Here is a 24,661-nt window from a genome sequence, read left to right as displayed (position 1 = left end):
GTGTAGTTATTAATTCCAAATTCCTAATCTATCTTTCCTTCTCTATTTCCTCACTGGTAGCCACAGTTTGTTTTTTATGGCCCTGGACATAATTTTTGTCACCCAAACTCTGTGAAACTGCTGACTTCCCTGCTAAGCTTCTCAGCTCCCAGCCAGAGCTTCCAAGCTGGCTAATGCCTCTAGGTTAAGAGAGGTTTCCAACATTCCCCTCACCTTTCCGAGCTTCCCTTATTTCTGGAGTCACGTTCCCTTAGGTGATTACTTTGGTAGCTCTCCAGTGTCTTCAGAGAGATAATGTTCATACCTATTCCTGCTCTTGAGGTTACTCTTAGTGATGTATCAGTCCTGAATAACTAGTTCGTCATTGGCTGGAAAAGATGATTCCTCATGGTCTGGAATTAGAAGGGTAAAGTATAGAATATGTCCTTCTCATCAGCCAGAAAGTGTGCTCCCTGAGGACTGTGTCCTGCCTTTCAGCTCTGCTGGATTGTTATCAGTTGTTCAGATTGGCCATACTGTCCTGCCTCAGAGCCATTGCATCTGTTGTTTTCTCTACCTGGAATGCTCTGTTGCCTCTCTTCATTTAACACACTCGCACCCATTTTGCAGGTCTCAGTTTAAACAATGTGTCACAGAGAAGCCTTCCTTCACCTCTTAGGCTAGGTTAGATTCCCCTGTACTTTTCCTCCAGTAATTTGCACACTCAGAATGATTAAATTAATTATAATTTAATGTCTGTCTGACCCAGAGAGAGATTAGGTCTGCTTCCTCAGACTGTGCTAGCACGATGCCTGTCACGTAGTGGAAGCTCTCAAGATAAATGAAATCTGTGCTGGCATGCTTTAAGCTAGATTAATATTTCCCAAAATATGTTCCAGGAAAAAGGGGTTCCAAGGTCAGATAGCTTTTGGCATCGCTTCAAAGTATATCTGCCTTTAAGAAAATCACAATGGGCTTTAACATATTAAAAGAATCTTAGAAATTTCATAGTAAATAAATCTGTTTAACTTTGCTTAGTCCTCAGTTTAACCCTTTAAAAAATAAACCTGAATATTTATTCTGTAGAATGCATTTCAAAAATAATTTGGTTAGATACTTTCTAGAAATGGAAACTCAGAGAGTCATTAGGTTTTAGGAAAAATAAACTTCTTCCAAAAGGGGTGGGTGTATTGCAAATTCTGGATGAGTGATGTCAAAATCAAAGAGGCTTAAAGGGCAACTGCATTATAGCAATATTTACAGGACTGGAGTTGAGCTGACACGGACAAAAGATTTCTTACCTCCAGTTTATTACAGTCTGTCTATATAGCTCCACAAGTGGCATGAAACAGGGAGATTTCAGACACTGAGCTCAAGAGACTGTCGTCATGAGCTACAGTGCTCTATGTTGAAGTGACTCAGTCGCACATGATTCTTCTGCAGTCCGATCAAGCCAATATGTGGCACTTCCCAGATTTGTGCTGACAGTTAACTAGTTCTCATGTATCAGAGATGAATGATATGAGATGTGAAATCAGATGGAAGTGACATTTCAGCTGATAAATAAAAATTTTCAGAGAATTCCCAGTGGCTAACTGTAAATTGAAAAGTTACTTTCATCATTAAGTGATTAATAACTAATTTACATTTATCCCTATTGGCTTTCTCTCTTCTCCTGCTCTTCCTCTGGCTCCTTCCTTTATTTAATATATTTGGAAATAATCACTAGAAATACACCATAATTAGACTCCACATCTGTATAACTGTTCCTTCCCTAGCCCTTCAGCTATTTTCCTTCTGCTTCAAAATGTACTTGCCCCTTCAGATTCTATGCTAAATCTCCTCTCCTGCCCTCTGCTTCCTTCTCCTATTTCATTTGTCCTTGTCCCTCTCAACCCTCATGGTTCTTTTCCTCTTTATCAGAAAGATATGGTGAACTCTTTTCAGAAATGGTGGTAACTTTAACTCATAATGGAATTGTGGGAGATTTAAAAATGACGTGGGGCACAGGACAGCAAAATCAAGGTGAACGCCAATGAAAAGGATAATAGAATTCATCTGAGCCTCACACTTTTTCCACTAGCTCCCATTTGCCATAGAATATATCCTTTAGAATTCTCAATTATATCTTGCTTCAGGATGTAAGACATGCTTTTCTTCACTGTCACCCAATACTTGCTGGCTGTTGACTTGACCAGACTTCATTTCTGTCAAGTATTGTTACACAGAGTTTGAGACACAGAGATCCACACTGGATGGATCCCATCTCCACCTGGATGGATGAATCTCAAATCTACAGTTCTTCACCCATGACAACTGGACTTCAATCTAAACTATCTTTTGGACACGTTCTAATGATTATTCCCATAGCATCTCAAATTCATTATGTTCAGACCTTAACTAGACATCCATAATACTTGGTATATGACAGGAACTCAAAAAAATTCTGGTTCTCAAAAATAAAAAAAAAAATTCTGGTTCTCTTTCTTCTTGAACCAAATGTGCCTGTTCTCATGATTTCATTATTTTTTGTAAACAATACTATATTGCTGGCCAACTTGACAATCCAGCATCTCCTTCTAGGTTCTATTTTTCTCCCCATTGTTTCTTTCAACAGCTACTTAATGGACTCCTATGTCTTTAAGAAACTATGTTGGGGTATAATAATTAGGAGGACATGGTTACATTCTTCATAAACTTGTAGACTAGTGTAGAGCTAGGGAGAGAAAGGAGTAATGAAGTAACAGGTACAGAGGTAAGTGTAGGGTAGTAGGAGCACAGAAGAGGGTACTAACCCAGCTTGGGGGAGTCATAGAAGATTCTCCAGAGGAGATGACAAGTATACTGGGTTATGAAACACAAGTTTCATACCCGAGAGAAAGTGAGGAAGGTGAATGGAGACAGGAAGAGCTTTTCTGGAAGTGGAAGTAAATGTGTGAAGTGAACATGCTCCACTCTGCTTTAAGAGGGGCAGAGGTAGGAGAGATAAACAAGGGAGTTCATAGGTAACATGGTCCTTGTGTACCAAGTTAAAGGGTACATCTTGAGGGCAGAGTTCCAATAGTGGTTGATATTCGACAGAGCTGTGTGACTGGTTCTGGCCAACTGGCTGTAAAGGAGGGTGACCATGAAAAGCCATTGATTGTGATGCTTTCCAGACTTTCTTTCCCTGCCATCTCTGGTGGAGAAATAGGCTCTTTTAGCAGGTTTAGTTATAGGAAAGTGGAGACCCCACTGGCCTGTGTTGTTGAATCAACATAAAAATATCAGTAACCCTGGAGAGTTGTTCAGACTTAGAGCAGACAGCCCTGCTGAGATTTTGGTGTCATTTCTTATCACAGAAGAATATTGGTTGTCTTGATGGATATTTATTCATAGAAAATCTTCCCTTATACCCAATCTAAAGTTGCTGTCCCTTTCTCAACCTTCGTCACGTACTTTACAGTGATCATCACCACATAAAATTATCTTTCATTCACTTATTGCATATATTTCTTTTCCAGAATATGAACTCTTCAAAGCAAAGATTTGTTTCTCTTGTTCACCTTTGTATTCCAGAGTCTAGGCCAATGCCTGGTACGTAACTTGGAAAGTACTATTTTGATCTGAGGATGATGGTTTTGCAGAAAAAGTGAGCAAAGGGCACAAGACTCACTCAACCATTTTGTGAGCTACTTATCGAAAGAGAGATTTGATTTTATTTCTTATGTATTATACACGTTGGAAGGAGCTAGTGGAAGGTATTGTACAGATGATTTCAGTCAGAGAAAGAGGCCTGAGCACCTATTGGGGTGTGAAGATGACAATGAGGGAGCTCAGAATTCAATTAACTTGAGTCATTGCTGTTGTCATTACTGATTTCACATCATGTGATAGTAGTAACTTATGGTGGCAGATTTGGGGACTTCCTCCTGTGTTTTATGGTTTGTGTGTGTGTCTTGCAGATGACCCTTTTGTTATTTGTTTCAGACAAGTACATTTTCATTCCTGATCTCTGTTACTGCTAGGACTTCTGCCCCTATTGCTCTTACTGATTTTCCCAAATTAAGGTATAAAGTTACCATGACAGATAGCAATGCCTTGTATCTGGAGACTAGATGATGCTAAATAAAGAAATGTCCTAGTTTCTGACTCGTGAACCACGAGTTCTGGAGCAAAATATGAGGTCACTAGGCAAAACAAATTAGTGGCATACTGATGGCTACTAAGACAACACAATGAATGCTCAGGGAAACAATAAGTCTATAGGAAATATTAAGATTTAGCCATTCAAGTCTGAAAAACCTGGAGTTCTCTTACTGGTGTATTGGCAGGGATTTTAAAGTATTTTGCTGGCTTTTCTTGCTGAACTTGAATTCTTGCTGGTAATAAATTATTGAGTCACATGGTTTGACTTTTGTCTCTTTCACTTGGCTGGGTGAACTTGGTCAAATTTCTGAATTTTATCAATGTCTATAGTTATAAAATGAGGACTAATAAATTGTTACACTAAGTTGTGGTGATAATTAAATGACTTGAAGTCATAAAAGGCTTACCAAAGACCTGGACTAAATGATATTGCAGTTGCTTTGGGGATAATATATTTGAAATATTACCCAGTGTTTTTTCTCTTCTCAGTGATCTAATGGGTTTCTTCCATGGGAAGGTAAATGAGAGGGTCAATGATACATGGTTTGGTCTCTTCTTATCTCTTTCTGTCAGACAGAAAGAAGAAGTAGAGAATTTTTCTGGTGCTGGACGGAGGAGTATAGTCTATTAGATTTTTGTTCACGTATATTCACCTGCCTCTTTCTCATCTCCATGGCTGGAGTATACATTGCTACCTCATTCATGTTGGATTTGGTCATGTGACTTGTTTTGGCCTCATAGTAGGTGGAAAGTATTTGGCTATTGCAAAGGCTAATAGATGTGACATAAGCACAAGCTTGAAATGTGTTCATGTGGTTGAGCTTGTCCTCTTGCAACCTCTGCCATGGTCAGGAGAATGTGACTGGCTAGTCCACTGGACCAGCGAAGGTGAGAAATAGAGAATCTGATTTGGATCTATCCTTCAGCTTGCAGCTAAGCCAGTCGAGCCTACCTAGGTTCATCAATCTCCAACTCCTAGCCTGCAGATGTGTGAGTGAAAATATATGACAGTTGTTTTAAGCCAGTTAGTTTTTGAAATGACTTGTTACACAGCATTACTGTGGTAATAGATGACTGATAAAAAGAGCCAAAGAGAAAGAAGTCATAATGAGAGCAAGGATAAGAGGCAGGGTCTTCACCATTCTTTTCTTTGGGAGAGAAACCCTAGGAATGTGGAGAGACAGGTAAAAATTCTAGGTGTATTTGTGTGAATCCAAAAATTTTCAGACTAATGCTTTACTTTTTCATATATATCCTAGGAAGTTTACAAGCCTCTCAGAGAAATTTTCTTTCTAGTGCAGCATAACATCAATATAGTACAAAAGCAGTAATGTAGCATCAGTGGAAGGAGGTGCAAGTTAGATAGATGGTCCTAAGATTGCTCTTTATGTCACCTTCAGCTTGAATGTGACATGTAAGGTGGTCCAGAATTTCCATACATTCCAAGATGGAACTAGTGGACATGAAAATGCCTAGAGCAAGAATAAAGAGATTTCAGAGTGACAGGAGTATATGACAGAGACAACAGATTTCAGCCACAGGCTTCAGTACAATGGCTACAAGCCAGAAGGTGCTACCCACATATCAGTATATGGTTACCATGGACACCTGGTATCTGTACAGAACTAAGGACATCTTCAATAGTCCAGTGAGAATTGGGAGAAAAGTACAGGAAGAAGTAGCTCCCTACCCCTGCTGACTTGTGTATTCTTATGCTCAACTATATCCCTACACATAACCTTAGGAAAATGAAGAAAACTGAAAATCTTTTTGAAAGAGGTTAAGAACCTGATGGAAGGTATTTCTCTTAAACTGGATGAAACTGTGTTCTCCACTGCCATCATCAGGATTTGAGCTCTAGAGCAAGATAAGGTCAAATTATAGTAGAGTCTTGCTTTTTTGCACACCCTAATGATAGTGTGTATTTTGGCTTCAGTGTAATATTATTAATTATCATCATCATCATCATTCTTTCTTTTGGAAGGATCATCTGATCTAATTCTTCCAGTAAAGCTTGAATCCTCTTAAACACCATTAGAGACAGAACATCAGAACATATACTATCTCATTCCACTCATGTATAGCTACAAATACTAGAAAGGCTCTCCTAATATAGAGCTAAAATTGATCTTCCTGTAGCTCAGATCTACAGGAAGTAGTCTTGTCCTGTCTATCCCGTTGAGCCACACAGAAATTTCTATTCGTCATACACATGACAGATGGACTTATCTCATAGATAGTGAAAGAAAAAAAAAACTGACTGTAAAATTTGTAATTTGTCCATAGATTTAACCATGTTTCTCATATTTAATTATAGTTCACACATTTTCAGATGAGAGCATCAACATTGAGAACTGCTACGTACTGGAACAAAGGTTAAAAAATTGTGTACAAAATAAAGGATTGGGGAACATTAGTTTGGCAGAAGTTTATGTAAAAAAGACCTGGGGTTATTTGGTTAAAAGATTGGTATGATATTGAAAGAGCAACCATGCTGCTTTAATGGAGGGCAGTTTCCCACATAACACAAATTCATTGTTTCAGTGTTTTCTGTGTTGGTAGTATCATATGGAAATCATCCTACTATCCAGTCTACATCCTTGACCCTTTCCTTTCCTTCATCCTCTGCATCCAATCAAATACCCTGTTCTGTATACGTTTACCGCCTAATAACACTTGAGTCCGTTCCTTCTCTCCAGCCCCACTGCTGCCACCTGAGTTTGCACTATCATTGTTTTTCAGTTTGAAGTCCTACAGCAGCCTTCATGCTGGTCTCTTTCCTCTCAGTTGTTTTCCACATTGAAATGATAATCTTTCTCAAATGTCAGTATGATCTCATCTCTTCATGGTTATTCTAAGGCACATTGAATCTACTCTTACCACAACTAATCCTAATTTCTTCACACCTCTCATGCTCTGAGTTTCTTGCTGTGCTTAATGTAATTTTATTGATTAAAGGTATGTATTTCTCATACACGACTTTTTAAACATAAGCCCAATATTCCACTGGGCTCAATCAAAAAAGGTGGTATTCCTCAGTGCTGGGGGCAGATCTAGCTCTACTGGACTTACTAAATTACAAATTAAATGTCGGCCTCAAATCAGGGCTTGGATAGATTTTTAAAGGCAATTTTGACTATCTGATTTTTGCCTATCCTCCTAGTAAAAATTGATTTCATTGTCATTTGTGTGATAGTGAGATAGTAATGACATTGTTGTTCTTTATCATTTTTATTTTGATCATTTTATATGAGCTAAAAAAATTATAAGCACAATTCTCAGGGAGGGAATTGTCTTAATTTGAAAAAATACTCTGAGAGGTGTTTGGGCCTGAAGGTGAGATCTTTGAGAATCAGACTGAAGCTGGCAGTGAGAATTAAGAAGAAATAGAATTTGCTTTATATAATATAATAAAAAAATTAAAGTTGCAGTTGGGAGGACTGGTTGAAGAGCAAAGATTTCAGAGCTAATTTTTAAAATTTATTCATTATTTATCTTACAGGGAAATGAACTGAAGTTTAGAGAAGTTAAGCCATGGTGGTTAATCGCACACACTTTGCACTTGAGTTGAATTCAGGAACCAAAACTTTCTAGTGGTAGGACTTGGGTAAGTTATTTAACTTTTCTACCCTTCAGTTTCATATGTATGAAGTGGGAGTTACAACAGCATTCAAATCATAGGGTTCTTAAGGGAGATTAAATGAGATAATCCACATTAAGCAGTTAGCATATTACTTGGCACTTACTCAGCAGTCTCTAAAAATCTTTATTTTCTCCTTTCTTCCTTTTCCCTTTTCTTATTTTACTTTTGTGTAAGTCCCCAGAGCTAGTGAGTGGTTTTACATTCCTAACTAGTTCATTCTGAATACAAACTTCAGTGCTGTTGTATTATGTACCTCTGCTGATTTTATGTGCTACCCATCACACATAACAAGATGGGGACTTTAAAAAAAAGATCTTACCAGGTAGCTCTGTAATCTCTTTACTGGGATACAGAATTATTATTATTATTATTGTTATTGTTGTTGTTGTTGTTTTCCTGCTCAGCCAGCTACCTCAACTTTTTTTGGCAAAAGCATGTATCTTTTCTTTGAGGATCTGCTCTTTTCCCACCACCCATTACACTGGATTTTGTGTGGCTGCCAATTTCAGCATCTTGACCCCATGGCCACAGATGCGAGCATAGGATCTGTTACAGGACTGTATCCTGCCAGATGCAGTGATGATTCTGATAATTGGATATGTGACTTAAGTTGAGCTAATGTAATAGTCTGACTCCATATTTTGGAAACTGCTAACAAACTTTTCAGCCTACCCCTTCCTCTCCCTTTCTGCCTCCCATCTGGGTAAGATGACAAGAAAGGTCAATGCTTCTTCTTTGGTGCTGGTGGGAGATTCAAACCAGGCAAGCACCTGTCTAAGCATAGGAACTCTCGCTCTGGCCCCACCTCTTAATCAAAATAAAAGCCTTGATCCAGTCTCTTTCCTTGGCTCTCTTATGCCATTTTTTGATTAGCATGGAAAGTACCTCCGGCTGGTCTCTCCAGAAAGCCTCATTATGTAAGTAAGAAGCCATTCTTGTACCCCATATTGTGTGTGTGGTTCATCAGTCTTGACACATGACTTAGCCTTTTGTAAGGATCCGTACTGCCTCTGGAGAACGGCAATAACAGATGAAGTGTGTCTCTTGTTCCTCTTGAATTGTGAGCTCTAATGAAATGACCCCTAGCTGCCAGTTTCCATATCTCCTTCAACATGGACAGGTAGGAGAGAACAAAGCCAACATCCAGAGAAAAGCAGGAGAATTAGTGAGAAAATCTAAATGGCACTGTTTTAAGTCCTAGAATCCACCCCCAACTTCCCAGTTACATGAACCAGGGAATCTCCCTTATGGCTTAAGCTGATTTGTTGCTTTCAGTAACTTCCAACAAAAAGAATCCTGTCTTAAAGAGGAGACAACTTTGGAAAAATATCCCAAATATATGACCCAAGGCCCTGAGAACTGAAGAAAGTTTTAGAAAAGGGGGCTGAGTTGCTCTCTCTGAGATGAGAAAATATATATTTGCTGTTGTTGTGGCTCCTTGGCATGAAGAAAGATGAGAGAAGTCTGCTATAGCAGGAAGTGCCAAGAGAGGACTCCTGGTGACAGGCTGGTTGAAGGGTCCTTGGAGAAAGGAATGTCTAGTAAGAATCTTAAAATTGCTGTGTGATTCCTCCTCGTGATCCTTGATCTTCAGGAAGGTGTTTAGTTCTCATTAATGCTTTGCTCTAGCTTTTGTGGAAATGGATGAAATGGCTGTTGAATTTCACGTTTGGTTTGCTGAGGAGCAAAACAGAGAATCCACATATGAGAAGGCAGGGGATATATGATTCTGTTCACAGAAAACCTGGGGAGGGATTTGAGCTTGCACAGGCTGTAGAATCAGGGAGGGGCTTTGGGGACAGTTTTACTTAGAGCTGAAGGGATAGAGGATTCTGTGCAGATACCTGAGTTATATATAGTTTGTAGTGAATAAGTGTGGATCTAGTTTGTAGGCAGCATTGTTGGAATAAATCACTATAAAAGCTGCATACTTCCTCCCCCCCAAAATCTTATGGGTATCATTTAGTAATTTTATTTATTTTATGTACTAAGTAGTAATATGATGGCTTGCAGAAGTTTTTTCCTTTATGTGCCTAATTTATGTCCCTGTCATAACCTAGGTACTGGGGAAACTCACTCATTATATGCTCAAAAATAGATTTAAATAAAGCAGTACAGGCAAAAATCTATTACCACAGCTTTCTAAAAGAACAGTCCATAATTTTAGTTTTGGTTGTAATTCATTTATATTGATTTAAACTAAGAGCTCATTAACTTAGTTTTGCCATATTTTTGCTAAATAGAATATCATAGTATATTTATTAACCCAGCATGTTGTATGATTTTTTCAAGTCTTGTATAAAAACTTTTTCAAAGTCTATTGTATAAATATAGAAATCACATTATTTATGTGGATTTATAAGTTAACATTACTTTTTTTAAAAGTACTTACTAAGCATATAGAACTATTAGAATCCCAGAGCTAGAAGGGGCCTTAAATACATATCATCTTGCTCCTTTAATTTTTACATGTGGAATTGAAGCTGAAGGAAACTGAGTGGCTTGCTCAAGCCACACATGTTGGACTGAAACCAGAATATGGACACATGGCTTTTGGTCAAGCTTTTTAATGAGGGGGAGGTAATTAGGTTCCTTCATTGATTTCCACTTGGAGGAGGTACTGGAGATTGAACCTCTGGCCTCTTGGGTGCTGAGCATGCTCTCTACCACTTGAGCTATACCCTTCCCCTGGTCAAACTGTGTTTTACCATGCCATTTTCCCATCTATAAAAATGAAGGGGATGGACTAGATAAGTTTTATGATTCTTTTCTCCTTTAAAATCTATTTTTAAAAAAATCTAAGGATTTGGGTACTTTCTATATTTGTACACAAACTTCTAAGTAGCTGGGAACAAATAACTACTTCCCGCTGCATATGGAACTGAAGGGTGTCTTGCACAGCAGACCAGCTCTCAACATGTTTCTACAGTCGAGGAAACCACACCCCTTTTACTCACCCCTTGCCTGTCATTCAGTGGAATACTTTCTCTAGTTGCTCACACTATCCCAGCACTTTGTGTAAGGTGCTCCATTTCAGAAATAAACAGTTATGATTAAGAAAGGGGGTGTAAAACCTTATGAACTCAGCTCAACAATCAAGGAACAAGGTTTTATTGAATTCCTGCTATGTGTTTAGTATGGTGCCAGAGACTAGGTTAGATAAAAAGGAAGTGTGAGACATGGACCCCACATTCAATGGCATCCTCCAGGAGAGATAGAGCTACCTTATAAAAAAATAAAAGAAAAAAATGGTGTGCTATATTGTGTGGTTCTGACACCAAGTGAAACAAGATTTCCACAAAGAAAGAATTATCTTTATATCTCCCTAGTTCTTTATACTTCTCTTAGACATTTTGTTTTTTCTATCCTCTAGAAGTAATGTTTAGATAGTTAGGGTGAGATATTCAGGGTTCTTAAAACAAAGGTGAAGAGTTTTGACCTGATGAGGTAAATAAAAGAAGTCATTAATGTATGTTTGTATAGGTAAGTGAGGGGAAGAAAATGTAGTCTTAAGATTAGCATCAGGCAGTGGTATGCAAGCTAGATCAGAGAGACTGAGACCTTGAAGGAAGGAGATGAGACAGTTTCAGTAATCCCTGGTCATATAAAATGGATGTGTTAAGATATGTAACGCTGGTTGTGCGACAACTCCAAAAGCCAGTGGTTCAACACAATAAAGCTTTATCCCTCTTCATGTTGCAGTCCAGTGTGAGCTAGCAGGGGACTTAATGCTACAAAGTCATTTACAAACCAGGGAAATTTGTAAACTGTGCATTTGCCATCTTTAACTTGTGGTTTCAAGGCTGCCTTCAAGTATACACAGCCATCAGACTGGAGGGAGGGAGATGAAGAGAGGAAGGAGACAAACTGTTTCTGCTGACACTGATGTGGCTAATCTCATGGGGTCACTGAGAAGCGAGGAGATCTGGGAACTGCACTTTAGTGGTGTGACCAGGAAAAGGAAACTGGCTTATGAGCAGCCTAGCCAGCTTCCTCCCGGTGGGTCTCTAGGAAATCAATTTTGATAAACAGAAAAGCACTTACATTTACCGACTGGGATATAAACTGTTTAATACACCAATATTTTCAAAACTTGCCTGATGATACTGATCATTTGAGGTACTTACTAAAAATGTTAATTTGGGAGCCCTCACTCAGACTTTCTGAATCCCATTCTCCAGAAGAGGGGTTTTGGAATCTGTTTTTAATATGTTCCAGGTGGTTTTTAACACTAGGCAAGTTTTGGAAACCCTGCTTTACACAAATACAACCTTATGTGTAGGAGCTATTTTTATTTCCCATTTTACGCATGGGGTTATTGAAGTTAATTAACTTGCTCAAGGTCACAGAAACGGGACCTTAACTTGGTCCTGCCAGACCCTATCGCCTAAGCACTTAAATGTTCTTTCATTCTGCCTCCCCAGGAGAATCCATATTAACTGAAACTAATTATTGAGGGAATCTATGGAACTCTAGAGTTTTATATATACATAAAAAATAGAAATATTTTATAAAATTATATATAATATATTTATGTATAAATATTTTATATAATATATATTTATATATAAATATTTTGTATATAAATAAATATGTATATTTATTTGTATGTATAAAAATATGTATTTGCTATAATATTGAATTTTTAAATTTTCTAGTCTGAATCCATAAACAATGACAATAACAAAATCATGATATTTCAGGCCCCATTGTCTCGGCCTCTTAATAGCAAGAGGAGTCTGACACATAGTAACATGTGTTCACTGTTGCTGTTATTAATGGATCTCAGAAGCTAAGAATAAATTGAGTTAGTTGGTGGTGCCTGGAAAGTTCAGTGTGGCCCTGTGCAGGAAAAATGCCTCATCGTCTTCCAGGATGGGGTGGGTAAGGCATCGGTCAATTGACTGGCTCAAGAGTCAATCAGTGATGATGCTGTGAAGAGCAGTATAAACACATAACCATCCTAGAGCAGGAAGATGTCACCTTGGTAATGACAGGTAATCTCAGAGTAGAAATGTGAGTGAACAATCTTCAGTGGTAAAAAAAAAAAAAACTCAATGGTGAGGAGAATTTGCCACTCACAGAGAAAAACAGAAAATTCTGTTTGTAGGTAACTCTAAAGCAGAAGGTGTTGAACTCTCAAATAGATGTGGAAGTGTCAATGAGAAGGCAGTGATTGCTAGAGCTGCATGTGCAGCCTGAGAGCTGATGCCTGGTTAGATCAGTTCTTCCTGACTTTCAGTGGAATATCTAGGTACTCTTTAGGGATGGTGTGAGCCTTGAATGATCAAAGGATGCTGGCTAGGAGAAGACATAAGGTCAGTAAGCTAGCTTTGCCACAGTTCACTACACAGTAGGAGTGCAATGATTAGCCCAAGCCAGCAGACAGTGTAGCAGCAGAATGACCACACCAATTCACCAGGCACCGTGTGAGAAAATCCTATTGGGGAAGGGTGGTGTTACAAGACTCCATGCCTGCCCACATGAAATTTTTTTTTCCCTTTGGGAACCATTATAGGTTGAGTTATTTCCCCCCAAAATTCATATGTTGAAGTCTTACTACCTACACCTCAGAATGTGACCTTATTTGGAAATAGGGTCATTGCAGGTGTAGTTAGTCAAGATGAGGTCATACCGGAGTAGGATGCACCACATGTCCAAAATGTTCGGTGTCCTCATAAAAAGGAGAAATTTGGACACAGACACACAAGCAGGAAAAACGCCATGTGAAGATAACAGCTGAGATCAGGGTGAACAGCAAAAGCTGAGGAATGCCAACGATTGCCAGCCAACCACCAGAAGCTAAATGAGAGGAACAAATGGATTGTCCCTCACAGTCTTCAGAAGGGACTAACCCCACTGACACCTTGATACAGGACTTCTAGCCGCCAGAGCTCTGAGACAATACATTTCTCTTATTCTGAGATACCCAGTTTTTGCTACTTTGTCGCTGCAGTCCTAGCAAACCATCTCAGGGACTGTAAATGACAATGAGAAAACCGAAACTAAAATACAAATAAAAATCCCCCCTTGGGGGGTTTTAAGAATGGTAGGATATAGTTGTGTGGTATAAGTGAAAAATCAGACAGGTCACTGTTCAGTCTTGGCATTCTCGTATTCTGGGTAGGCATCCTTGAGCAAGTTGTTCAGCTTCTCTGAGCTTCTATCTTTGTCTCAAAAATGAGGAAATAGTATTTGATTTGTTCAGTTCTTGTAATGATTAAATAATAGCTCTATTTCAGTTACTGTTTCAAAATTGTTTTTTTTTCTCTCATTCACTGCTTGATATGCATTATTTCACAACAAACCAATGAATTATGGTGTTATTTCCAGTTATGGGAAAGGAGTTAAGCTCAGGGGTCATTCAGTTAATAAGAACTCCTTTTTTGTGACAGGCCTGTCATCTAAGGCCAAGGTCACAAACACTACACCACTATACCTCCCATCTTCCTGGGTTATCTGCTGTATGAAGGACATATAATGGCTATTGAATTTGCTTCTTATCAGTTTTACATAATATATAACTTATTATATATGAATATATATATATTTATTTTTTCTTTTATATTTCAATTTGGACTTGCTTGCCGAGCTCTTTCCTTAGTTTCTGGATGGAAGAGTGAATCAGAAGTATGACTCTTTCATGATTCAGGGATCACCAGCAAAATGACTATATAAGGATTAATCTGGTATCAAATAATAAAGGTATCAGAATTACACTTAATGTATAAATATCACACCAAATGGGAAAACCACCCATCTGTTATCTTTCACATAAAAAGACTTTTGCTGTATCCAAAATGCAATAAATTATAGTATACCAGGCATCCATCTATGATTTAAAATTTGATATGTGTTTATTTGTGATTTCATTATAATACCTGAATATATAATATTTTGGAGTTTGTACTTTGAATTAATTACTACTCTAAAGAAAAAATACAGTAAAAAAATTAAACAAAACAACTTTTCTGCTTCATTTAAAGAGATAATTTCCTTATATATAACTTTCATGGAGCTATGGTTTTAATGATTTATCTGTAGATTATAATCTTTTTAAAAGATTGTATCTTATACTCATTGTTTCTCTTGGTAGAATCAGTAAAAGGAACTTGCACATATTATGTGCATGAAAAGGTTTTCTGATGATAGTGCAGATCACTCATGCAAAGCATTTAATTTGCAAGTGTCTTAAAAATATTGTATTTCATTCACTGATCCTGTAATTTTTATTTTGAATATGTAAATGTTTTACTCAAACTGGGAAAAAGAAAACAGTAGTTTTACTCCTCATTATGATTATATATTAACATTTAAAAATCCCAAATACTATCTATACTGAGTAAAACTTATCCATTGCAAAGGGAGAGAGGAAATGAATGATTTCGAACTTTTTGAGAAGCTCTGAGAACTCAGCGAGGGTTGAACTAAAGGGCATAGTGGGAATATGGGTCATCAGCTCCAGCTATGGACCATCCCTTCCAGTCCCAGGATATCAGGACCCTTTAAAGGAAAAAGAGATGCATGAGTTCCCTGATGTCATACAAAATCCTATAAGATGTGGATTCGAAGTTTATAACACTAAATTTGGAAGCAATTCCTTTGGTGAAGTCTATCCCTGATGCACTTCGTGGTTGAGTTCTGAACCTCATTTAGCCTACAGAATCCATATGGGCAACTTAAAGACTTCACTTAACATTCTGCTTTTTAGAGTATGTGAACCAAGACATTTGGACTGTGAATCACCATTTGGTAGTTTTTTAATTCTGGAGGACACTTTGTTCCCTTTAGATAAGAACCAACCTTCAAGAGGAAAATTTCTCTGACAAATTATAGTAAAGGCACATGTTAGTAGTTTTCTATCATTTTGATTCGTAAATAATTACCCTTAAAATCCCTGCCTGAGTGAAGGCAATGAGTACTGGCTGGTGGGTTTGGGAAAAAGGACCTAGAGGTCTGAATACTTGCATTTGTTGGGTAAGAGTATGTAGGATATGAGACAATTTTTGGCTTATTTTTCAAAAGTGACTAACATTTAAGAAAAAAATGAATAGTATATAAATTCTGATCTTGAGACAGTTGCTCTAGTAGTCACTTTTTTTTTTAAAGTAAAAAAATAATTCCACAGTCATTGTTTCATTTGGGAAGTCAATATTTAGTAATAAATGTACTGTCTTATGGCTCAATAAATGACATGTTACATAAGAATAAAAGAAGACTTGGAATCTTAAAATGCTTTATATTTAAGTGTACTTGGTAGCATATTTATGTGCGGCATTTTATAGCACTTTATGAATCCGTATCCTCCAGTCATCTTGGTTTTAAGGACCTGAGGGAAAATTTACTAATTTCTTTGGCCCTTGAACAGCAATTTTAGAAAATTAATCCATTCACCACCTTCTTGATGGTATAGCATAAAGGTTCAGTACTGGCTGTGGAGTTAGGCTGGCTGGGTTTGAATCCTTATTACCTCATTATTAGCTATGCAACCCTGTTAGCCGTATGCAAGTCACATAAGCTCTTCTGTGACCTCATCTGTAAAAAGGAGCATATCGCTAGTGCCTATTTCCTAAAGTTTTTATGAAGATTAAATGAGGATCAAGCATACAAATCAAGTTCTCAGCATAGCGCTTGGCAAACAGTAAGTGTTCACACATATGCGTGATACTCCATCTTGCAAGCCAGGAAGGAGGAGAGTGATCAGGGTACACAGAGTCACGACGGAGCCCCCTGTGGTTTTTATTTCCGTTTGCTTCTCTCTTGTACATCACTATGTTGGGGAGCTGCTCAGGAATCCACAGCAGAGATAACCACATGGAGTTGCAAATGGATTCGGAAAAATCAGAGGGCTGCTTTTGTGTATCAGTCACAACACTGCTATTGTCTGCAGAGAATTAGGGAAGGCCACTTAGGCTCCCCAGTAGTTAAACTATACAATTAGAAAAACTTTTGGACATTCTTTTTACAAAATGGAAAAGAACTCCATAGGATCTAGCAGAGCTTGAATTTAAATACCCAGCCCTAGTAATGTGCTTCTAAATACAGCTTGGTTTCTTGCAATCTGCATGGCTCATCTTCTGGCAAGAAGATTAGCATGTGCTCATAGCCATAAAATTGGCAGATATTTAATTTATAGTAACTGAGTTTTTAAATTTAAATGTTAGATTTAATAGGCTAGATTAAATGTAACAATTATGTATGAAAAAATTGAGTCCATTGTAATATGTTCAAATAATGCTCACAATATAGGGTAAATGGGAGATAAATCTTCAAAAATCTCTCACTTTACCTTTTTTAGTAGTTTCACAGTTCTTCAGAGCAATCAGTTTTATGGCATAGTTCTTATTTAACAGGCATCCTTATTTAAGCACCCCATGTAGATGATATCATAGAAAATAACCAAAAACCTAGGTAATGATGGATGTGGAGATCTACTCTATTTGGTTCTTTACGTATCAGAAAAATATGACCAATTAATTCCCTCAACCCAATTTACGGAGGTACTTCTTAATTCAGACCCATCTTATTAGACTTTGGCTTCTCCTTTACTTAAATTGTTAAGCAAGAACAAACTCACTTTAACAAATTGCTGCAGCAGATATTTTTGGTGTCCCCTGTTGTATCTCCTCAGCTAATCTGTGAGTTCGGTCTGGGATGGGCGGATTTCTAACATGCTCCCCAAGGTCCTGGCTGCTGGTGTAAAACCTTTTCCTAATTATTCAATCAAACACTGATCTAGGTGCTGTTGTGAAGGGATTTTGTAGATGCAGTTACAGTCCTAATCAGTCAACCTGAAAATAGGGCTATTACCTGACTTCATCTCATGACCCTTTTAAAAATGGAGTTTTCTCCACTGGTGGCAGAAAAGGAAGTCAGAGAGATGTGCTCCTACTGATTTGGAAGAAAGCAAACGTGCATCTTGTGAACTGCCTGCCCAGGGAGGGTCCCTGTGGAAGGAAATGTGGGCAGGCTCTTGTACCCAAGAACAATCTCCAACTGACAGCTAGCAGGAAAACAAGGACTTCAGTCCTATAGCTACAGAGAAGTGGATTCTGCTAATGACCAGTGAGCTTAGAAGAGGACCCTGAGTCCAGATGAGGACTGCAGCTCCAGCCAAAGACTTGATTTCAGTCCAGTGAGACCCTGAGCAGAGAATCAAGTTGTGCCTGGACTTCTCCCCTTCAGAAGCTGGGGACTAATACATGGGTGTTGTTTCAAGCCTCTGTTAGTGGTAATGTATTACACAACAACAGAAAACTAACATTACATAGCCTTCACTGTAGCACATAGTTCTGTGTGAGCCCAGACTCACTTCACGCTGGGCAGCATCCTTCCTCCAGGGTTCACTGTGTGTCCATGCTCTTTCTACTCCATGGTCTTCTTCAGTGCAATAGAAGCTTCTTTGGACCTGTTCAGTCACAGCTTAGAAGTATGAGGGACTCAGTGCTCTGGGGGAATCACTAACCTAGTGGAGGCTAGAGTCGGTAGATAAAAGTTCCAGCCTGGGGCTCTTGAAGCAGACAGTTCTCTGTGTTGCACAGAAGTCTTGGTGTAACCAAGCCCCTGATGCCTAGAGCTGTGACCTCAACAGTCACCATTTCATGAAGTCATCCTTGGCTGTGTTACTTTCTCTCTACAATTAGCTCATCTGCATACAGATGCTCATCTCAGAATCTGTTTTCAGGGAAATCCAAGCTAAGATTTTTACAAGTCTTTAGATGAGCTAGATAAGAGGCAAGTGGATCTTACCCCCTCTAGTATAATATCCTTAAAATATTTCTAAGAGATGGAGTATTAAAGATACCAATAAACTATTTCCTCAGAAAATCAGAAAAGACAAGTAACACATTTGGATTGAAATAGTCAAAATCAGGCGATTGTGTGAAATACCCTAGAATCTGCTGTGTGATCACTTGTGTCAACCCCCTAAAAATGATTATTACAAGTCATTTCATATGAAGAATGTTTAATGTTTCATAATTATAAAGTACTTTCATGGACATTGTATCTTTTAGTTTCTACAGCAATCTGGGGGTTTTCTTGTTTGTTTGGTTGGTTATTTAGTGTTCCAGTGATTTTGGTCTCCTAAATAGCTTGGGTGGTATCATTTTTGAGCAATAGATATCACATAATTGTTCACTTGGGCTTTTAAAAAATAATTGTGTCTTGCAAGCAACATAATTTAAATGCTTTTTCATTTCAAAATTATTTCATGGTTCAATACTGGTCAGTTTTTGTTTCGTGGTCTGCCAGTTCTATAACTGTCAAAAATTATTTCAATAGATAGAGGCACTGTATAACTTTGTGAAAGTTTATAACATTTCTATTGTTAGTAGTCTGTTTCCTTAATATTTATCTCACAGTTTGACATAATTACTCGGTCATTTTTAAGAAATTAGTTCTGGGAAATTTCTCTTTGGAGAGAGAGATTCTTTTTAAAAATTTTTTTTTAGTTCTTATTTTTTATTGAAGCATAGTCAATTTACAATGTTAGTTTCATGTGTACAGCAAAGCGATTTGGTTGTACATATACCTACATACCTATTTTTTTACAGATTCTTTTCTGTTACAGCTCATTACAAGAAGTTAAATATAGTTCCCTGTGCTATACAGTAGGTCTTTGTTGTTTATCTATTTTATATATAGTAATGTGTATCTATTAATCCTGAACTCCTAATCTGTCCCTCCCTGCCCTTTCCGCCCTGGTAACCACAGTTTGTTTTCTATGTCCGTGAATCCATTTCTGGTTTGTAAATAAAATTTGTAATTTTTTAAAAATTCCACATATAAGTGATATCATATGATATTTGTCCTTCTCCAACTTACTTCACTTAATGTGATAATCACTAGGTCCCTCCATGTTACTGCATGGAATAGTGAGAGTCTTTAGAACTGTGAGTTTTAAATAATTCCCAGGCCTTGAATTCTCTGTGTTCTGAAGCTTTGTCATTATTTCCAGGATGAATCCTGCCTGATTGTATTTTGTGAAAGTGGCCTGACAGAATGCATGAAATCTCTTTGGGAAAATTAGACATTCTCTGGAAGGTCATTTCTGTTTCTGCATTATGTTCTCTGAATTTCTCTTGCTTGGTTCTTTGCTGGGATTTTTAAAAAACTTTTGACAGTCATTTCCTGCTGCTTTTTCAAATCTCAAAGAGTAGTCCTCTGTTTGAGGTATCACAGTTGGTTGTTATAAAAAAGATTTTTTATGTTACAATTGGAAGATTACGACTTCAGGCAGGGGAAGGTGGCAAAGGAAATAGAAGTCAAACCAAAATCTTCAGTAGGGAAAAATACAAGAAAACATGTAGAATTGGTCCCAAGTTTTCAATTATATTTCAAAATTACATTTCAATTATGTTTTCCTATGAACCATCATCATTCTTTAGAGACATATAAAAATATATGATTTGGGATGAACTTTTTCACCTTTACTATGACATTTTTGTTTTTAGAGATTCTGATTTTTTTTTAACCCTGTCTTCACTAGTGTTAACCAAACAACTAATTTTGAAGGTGATGTTGTTTTGCGTTTTTGCTTTTAAAAAAATGAATCAATTCATAGCTATATATACCCATAATTGCCCTAAACAGCTGAAGTTTAAATTTTGGAGATTTTCATGGTTAATCCAAGTGGCTAACCCAGTCTCGCATTTATTATAACCTAGTGTTGTCTAAAGCTAGAATTGTGATTAATATGTTTCCAGGTAGATAGCAGCTACCCTGCCTTTCAGCTGGTTGGTCATGCACCTGGAGGAGCCCTTTTTGGGACCTGCACTCCTATTGCCTTCACCCCGCATCCCACTAATTACAGAATTCACTTGCATCCTCAGCTCCATCATTAATGAGCAAATGATCATTTTCTCAAGATCCATGAGCAATTTGGCTGCCTAAATCATTTCACCTATAGGATTTCACCCTTTTTGTGATGTCTTCATGCTTATACAAATTTTCCATGTGGCCAGATTCAGGTATACAATTCAACCATACCTCATTTTGGTCATCAACAAGTGTACTTATGAAACAAGACTGTTTTGTTACTCTGAATAGTAGACGTTTGTATCAAACTAGACATCAAAAACATAGGAAATAATCTTCAAGTCTTCTTACAGGCAGTAATTACCACAGTTGATCATGCACTTTGGAGGATGGTGGTGGTGTGAGAGTCACCAAAATGAACAGGGGGCAAAGGTCAAACTTAATCTGAGAACTGAAAATAGCCTCATTGAACTCTGACATACATATTACCATGTTAAAATGGGGGTAAATCATTAAGGAACCCCAGTTCCTTAGAAAGCCTAGTGTCAAGGGGTAACAATTAGAGTTCCTCTCTTTTGGGGGCTTTTGAAGAGTCCAGAAATTCAATTATGAGATGTTCTTTTCATTGTCATTCTTCTCTCTGAAAAAGGCATTATCTACCAAAATGGCTTAACACAAACAAATAACTTACACGCTTCTAGACCAGGCTACTTTAATATCTTGACATTTCTTTTAAAATTTGCAGCCCTAATTACGGCTTTGTCAGCTAAGTAATCAACTAGGTAAAAGTTTAAGTGCAAAGTTTTATCTGGCATGAGAAGATTAATATGGGCTTTGCTAAAAACTACATTTAGCAGGATGGATTTCTTCAGTAGTTCTATTTGTCTATTGTGCAATTCACAGTTACATTCCCCAATTACCCCAGACACCGCTGTCATTGTTTTTCTTCTCTAGAGGGCTTCATGTTTTAAATCTTGGAATTAATTATATTGTAAATTACTTAATAAAAGGAATTTGAACAAATTTTCTGATTTACGAATAGCAACAAAATTTGAGGATTCAGCGAATATCTCTTTCCTAGCCCAAACCAGCTCTTTACTCTAAGCTTTGAAAAGGAAGCATAGCTCTTCCTTCTCTTGTTAAGCACATGGAAAGCCATTCACTGTAATGCCACAAATATTTAGTGAGCATTTGCTGTATACCAGGTGTAGAGCTACATTTCAGGAACGCAAATAAAACATGGTTCTTGTCCCCAGTTTGCTCCCAAGGAAGAAGGGAAAGGTACACAACTAAGTATGATGCACTAAAGACACTGGCAGAGTGGTTTCACTGCGCAGAGGAGTGAACATTTATTACTATCTAACATTCACTGAGAAGATTCGATTTTCAGCTGGGCCTTGAAGGATGTGTATGATTTAGCCAGATGGAAAAGGAGGAAAGGGTTTTCCAGACAGAGACAATAATATAGATAAATTAAGTGTGGTAGTTTTCAAAGAGGGAAGTATGGAGCAGGGAGAACTGTATTAGAGGAGACCATTTCCATCCCTGCTAAAATTCTTCTGTGTCAATATAGAGAACAGATTAGTGGTTACCAGTGGCGAGAGGGGAGGGGGGAAGGACAATATAGGGGTAGAGGATTAAAAAGTACAAATTATTATGTATAAAATAAGTCACAAGGATATATTGTATAATATAGGGGACATAGCCAATATTTAACAATAACTATAAATGTAGTATAACCTTTAAAATGGTGAATCACTATATTGTACACCTGTAACTCATATAATATTATACATCAACTACATTTCAATTAAGAAAAACACACATCTAGGTGCAGGGAGATTGGATAACTTGTACAAATTACAAAAGTAATAAGAAGTCAGGATTTGAACCCAGATAGTTCTGGAAATAGCCTGAGCCCCAAGCCTGCAAAATGAGAATAATTTTATCTCATGTTTTTGGAAATGGATTTAGGATAAATCAGCTGGCTACCTTATCAGAAGGTGTTTATAGAGCCTTATGTTAGGGATGGAGGTGCAACCTGAGAAATAGCAATACAGTCCTCACCTTTGTCTTAATGTAGAAGACAAAACAAACAGGAATGTATTAATAAAAAATATAAAACCCACATCTAATAGATACCTGCCCACATGTATGATAAGCACTTTGGAGTTATTTAAAGGTGAATGAAAAGCCTAAGGTAGCTTCTTATTCTCCATAATGTACCTCTTGTTCTTAGTGTAATGTCAAGGAATTCAGCATTCCTATTGGCTTGGACAAACCTACTGAGAAAATAACTCTGTAGCATGGATATCACTATGTTAATAGCCAAATACAAGTGATATCTAGACATTATCATTGTTCCTTTCTAGTTAGCTAAACACATGATTGTCCACACACAAATATTATTATTGATTTGCTAACTGTTTAATAAAAGAATCTATTTCTGCCAAAAAACATTCTTATGTTCTCAACATAAGCAAATAAGTTTTGAAAGCTGTCAAGATAATTCTACCCCAGCCCATTCCCCATTTGGCCATCAGACTGAGAACTAATTTTGCAATAGGAAGATCATGGACTTCGAAATCATACAGATCTATCAGTTGTTAGTTGTACAGCCTTGAGAAATCTAATCTCTGTGTCACAATGTTCCAATCTATAAAGTGGGGATAACTACAACTTTACAGGGTTGTTGTGAAGCAATAATTTGCAGGCATATGTAAAAATCTTGAGACACTGTATGTATTCTGTACATGTTAGTTTCAGTCTACTTTTCTGTCTGACTTCCAACTCATGTGCAAAGCACAGAGGTGTGAAAGTATACAGTTGTTTGCAGAACACTGATCAGACTCTTAAGGCTAAGCTGTAATATAGATAAATTTTGAGGTTGAAGTATAAAGATGAATATTTATATTCGGCTTTATGAAGGATCTGATTATCATGTTAGAAGTTCAGATTTTTAATATTATATGCAGTGGGGAGTTTATCAGTTATCAATTGTTGCATAACAGTCTCAAAACTTTGTGGCTTAAACTAATAACCATTTTATTAATACAAGTCAAAGGTTTTGGTGGCTAGTTATACTGATCTGGGCCAGGCCCCACTAAACTTGGCTGGATTTGCTCACTGGTCTGTGGTTGGCTGACTGGGATGGCCTTACTCACATGTCTGGTGGTTGGCTGGCTTTTAGGTGGGGTGACAGAGGTTATTGGACCAAGGGTCTCTCATCATCCATCAGGGGAGCTTGGGCTTGTTTACAGATTGCAAGCTTCCCAAGAGTGAGAGGAACTAGACTGTACCTCTTGATAAGAGGACCAGTCACATCAGCATTGCAAAGGGGCCTGGAGATGAGAAATAGTGGAGAATTGTGACCAGTTTTTATTTTTATTTTTTGTAATTTACAGCAGAAACTATTTAAATGTTTCAGGATGAATGATAGGATCGAGTCTATGTTTAAGGTAACTACTCTAACAGGAGTGGGAAAGAACGGAAAGGAGTTAGAGCAGAAAAACCCAAGAACAGCTTTGTGTAGACTTTTGCAATTTTGAAAAGTTATCGTATGAATATTCTGAGCCTTGCCTCTATCCCCTTAATGCGGAAGAGGATATCTACCTTGTCTACTTACCTACTACTTCTGGTGAGATTTCTGCCAATGCTGGACCCACTCTGGGCTATTGTAAGACAGAAAGAGGAAGGGGCTGATGGGGTTAGGCAGGATTTCCAGAGTCTTTTTTTTTCTGATAGTTTGGGAGAGGATAGTGTGGTAGGAGTTGTGGTGAGAGAAGTTGATGGCGGAAAGAATAAAGAGTTTTATAAAAGTTGTAATGGACTATGTAGCCTACCTTCATGTGTTCAAGAAATATCCATGAAACATGTAATATACCATGTATCTTCTATTTGTCCTTCCAAATTCACTCTTTATCCTTCTCTAGCCTGCTCATTTTTGCACAAGGCTGGTCTAATACAGATCACATCCCTGCACCATCTCGTCCATTGGCTACTGGTTGGGCAATGGGTGCCTAGCAGGGCATCAGAAGATGTGAGAAGAGTGAGACTGTAGCATTTATTCCTTCAGCCAGCCAGCCAGCCAGCCAGCCAAGAAAGTAGACCATCATTATACACATTCTTGTTAGGACTTACTCTTCTTTCCAA

General features: G+C 37.7%; 1 protein-coding gene across 1 annotated transcript in view; it reads left to right on the top strand.

Annotated features, from left to right (window-relative positions):
* Positions 1 to 24,661, top strand: part of GRIK2 (glutamate ionotropic receptor kainate type subunit 2) — a 926,084-nt gene that overhangs the window by 51,542 nt on the left and 849,881 nt on the right. The window contains exon 5 of the mRNA XM_074368582.1: positions 7,610 to 7,714. The gene's annotated coding sequence lies outside the window, so the exon portion shown is untranslated. The remainder of the gene's footprint in view (positions 1 to 7,609; positions 7,715 to 24,661) is intronic.

Source organism: Camelus bactrianus, chromosome 8 (genome assembly GCF_048773025.1).
Source record: "Camelus bactrianus isolate YW-2024 breed Bactrian camel chromosome 8, ASM4877302v1, whole genome shotgun sequence".
Classification (NCBI taxonomy): Eukaryota; Metazoa; Chordata; class Mammalia; order Artiodactyla; family Camelidae; genus Camelus; species Camelus bactrianus.
The sequence above is the reverse complement of the archived record's forward strand: the minus strand, read 5'-3'. Positions and strand labels throughout refer to the sequence as shown.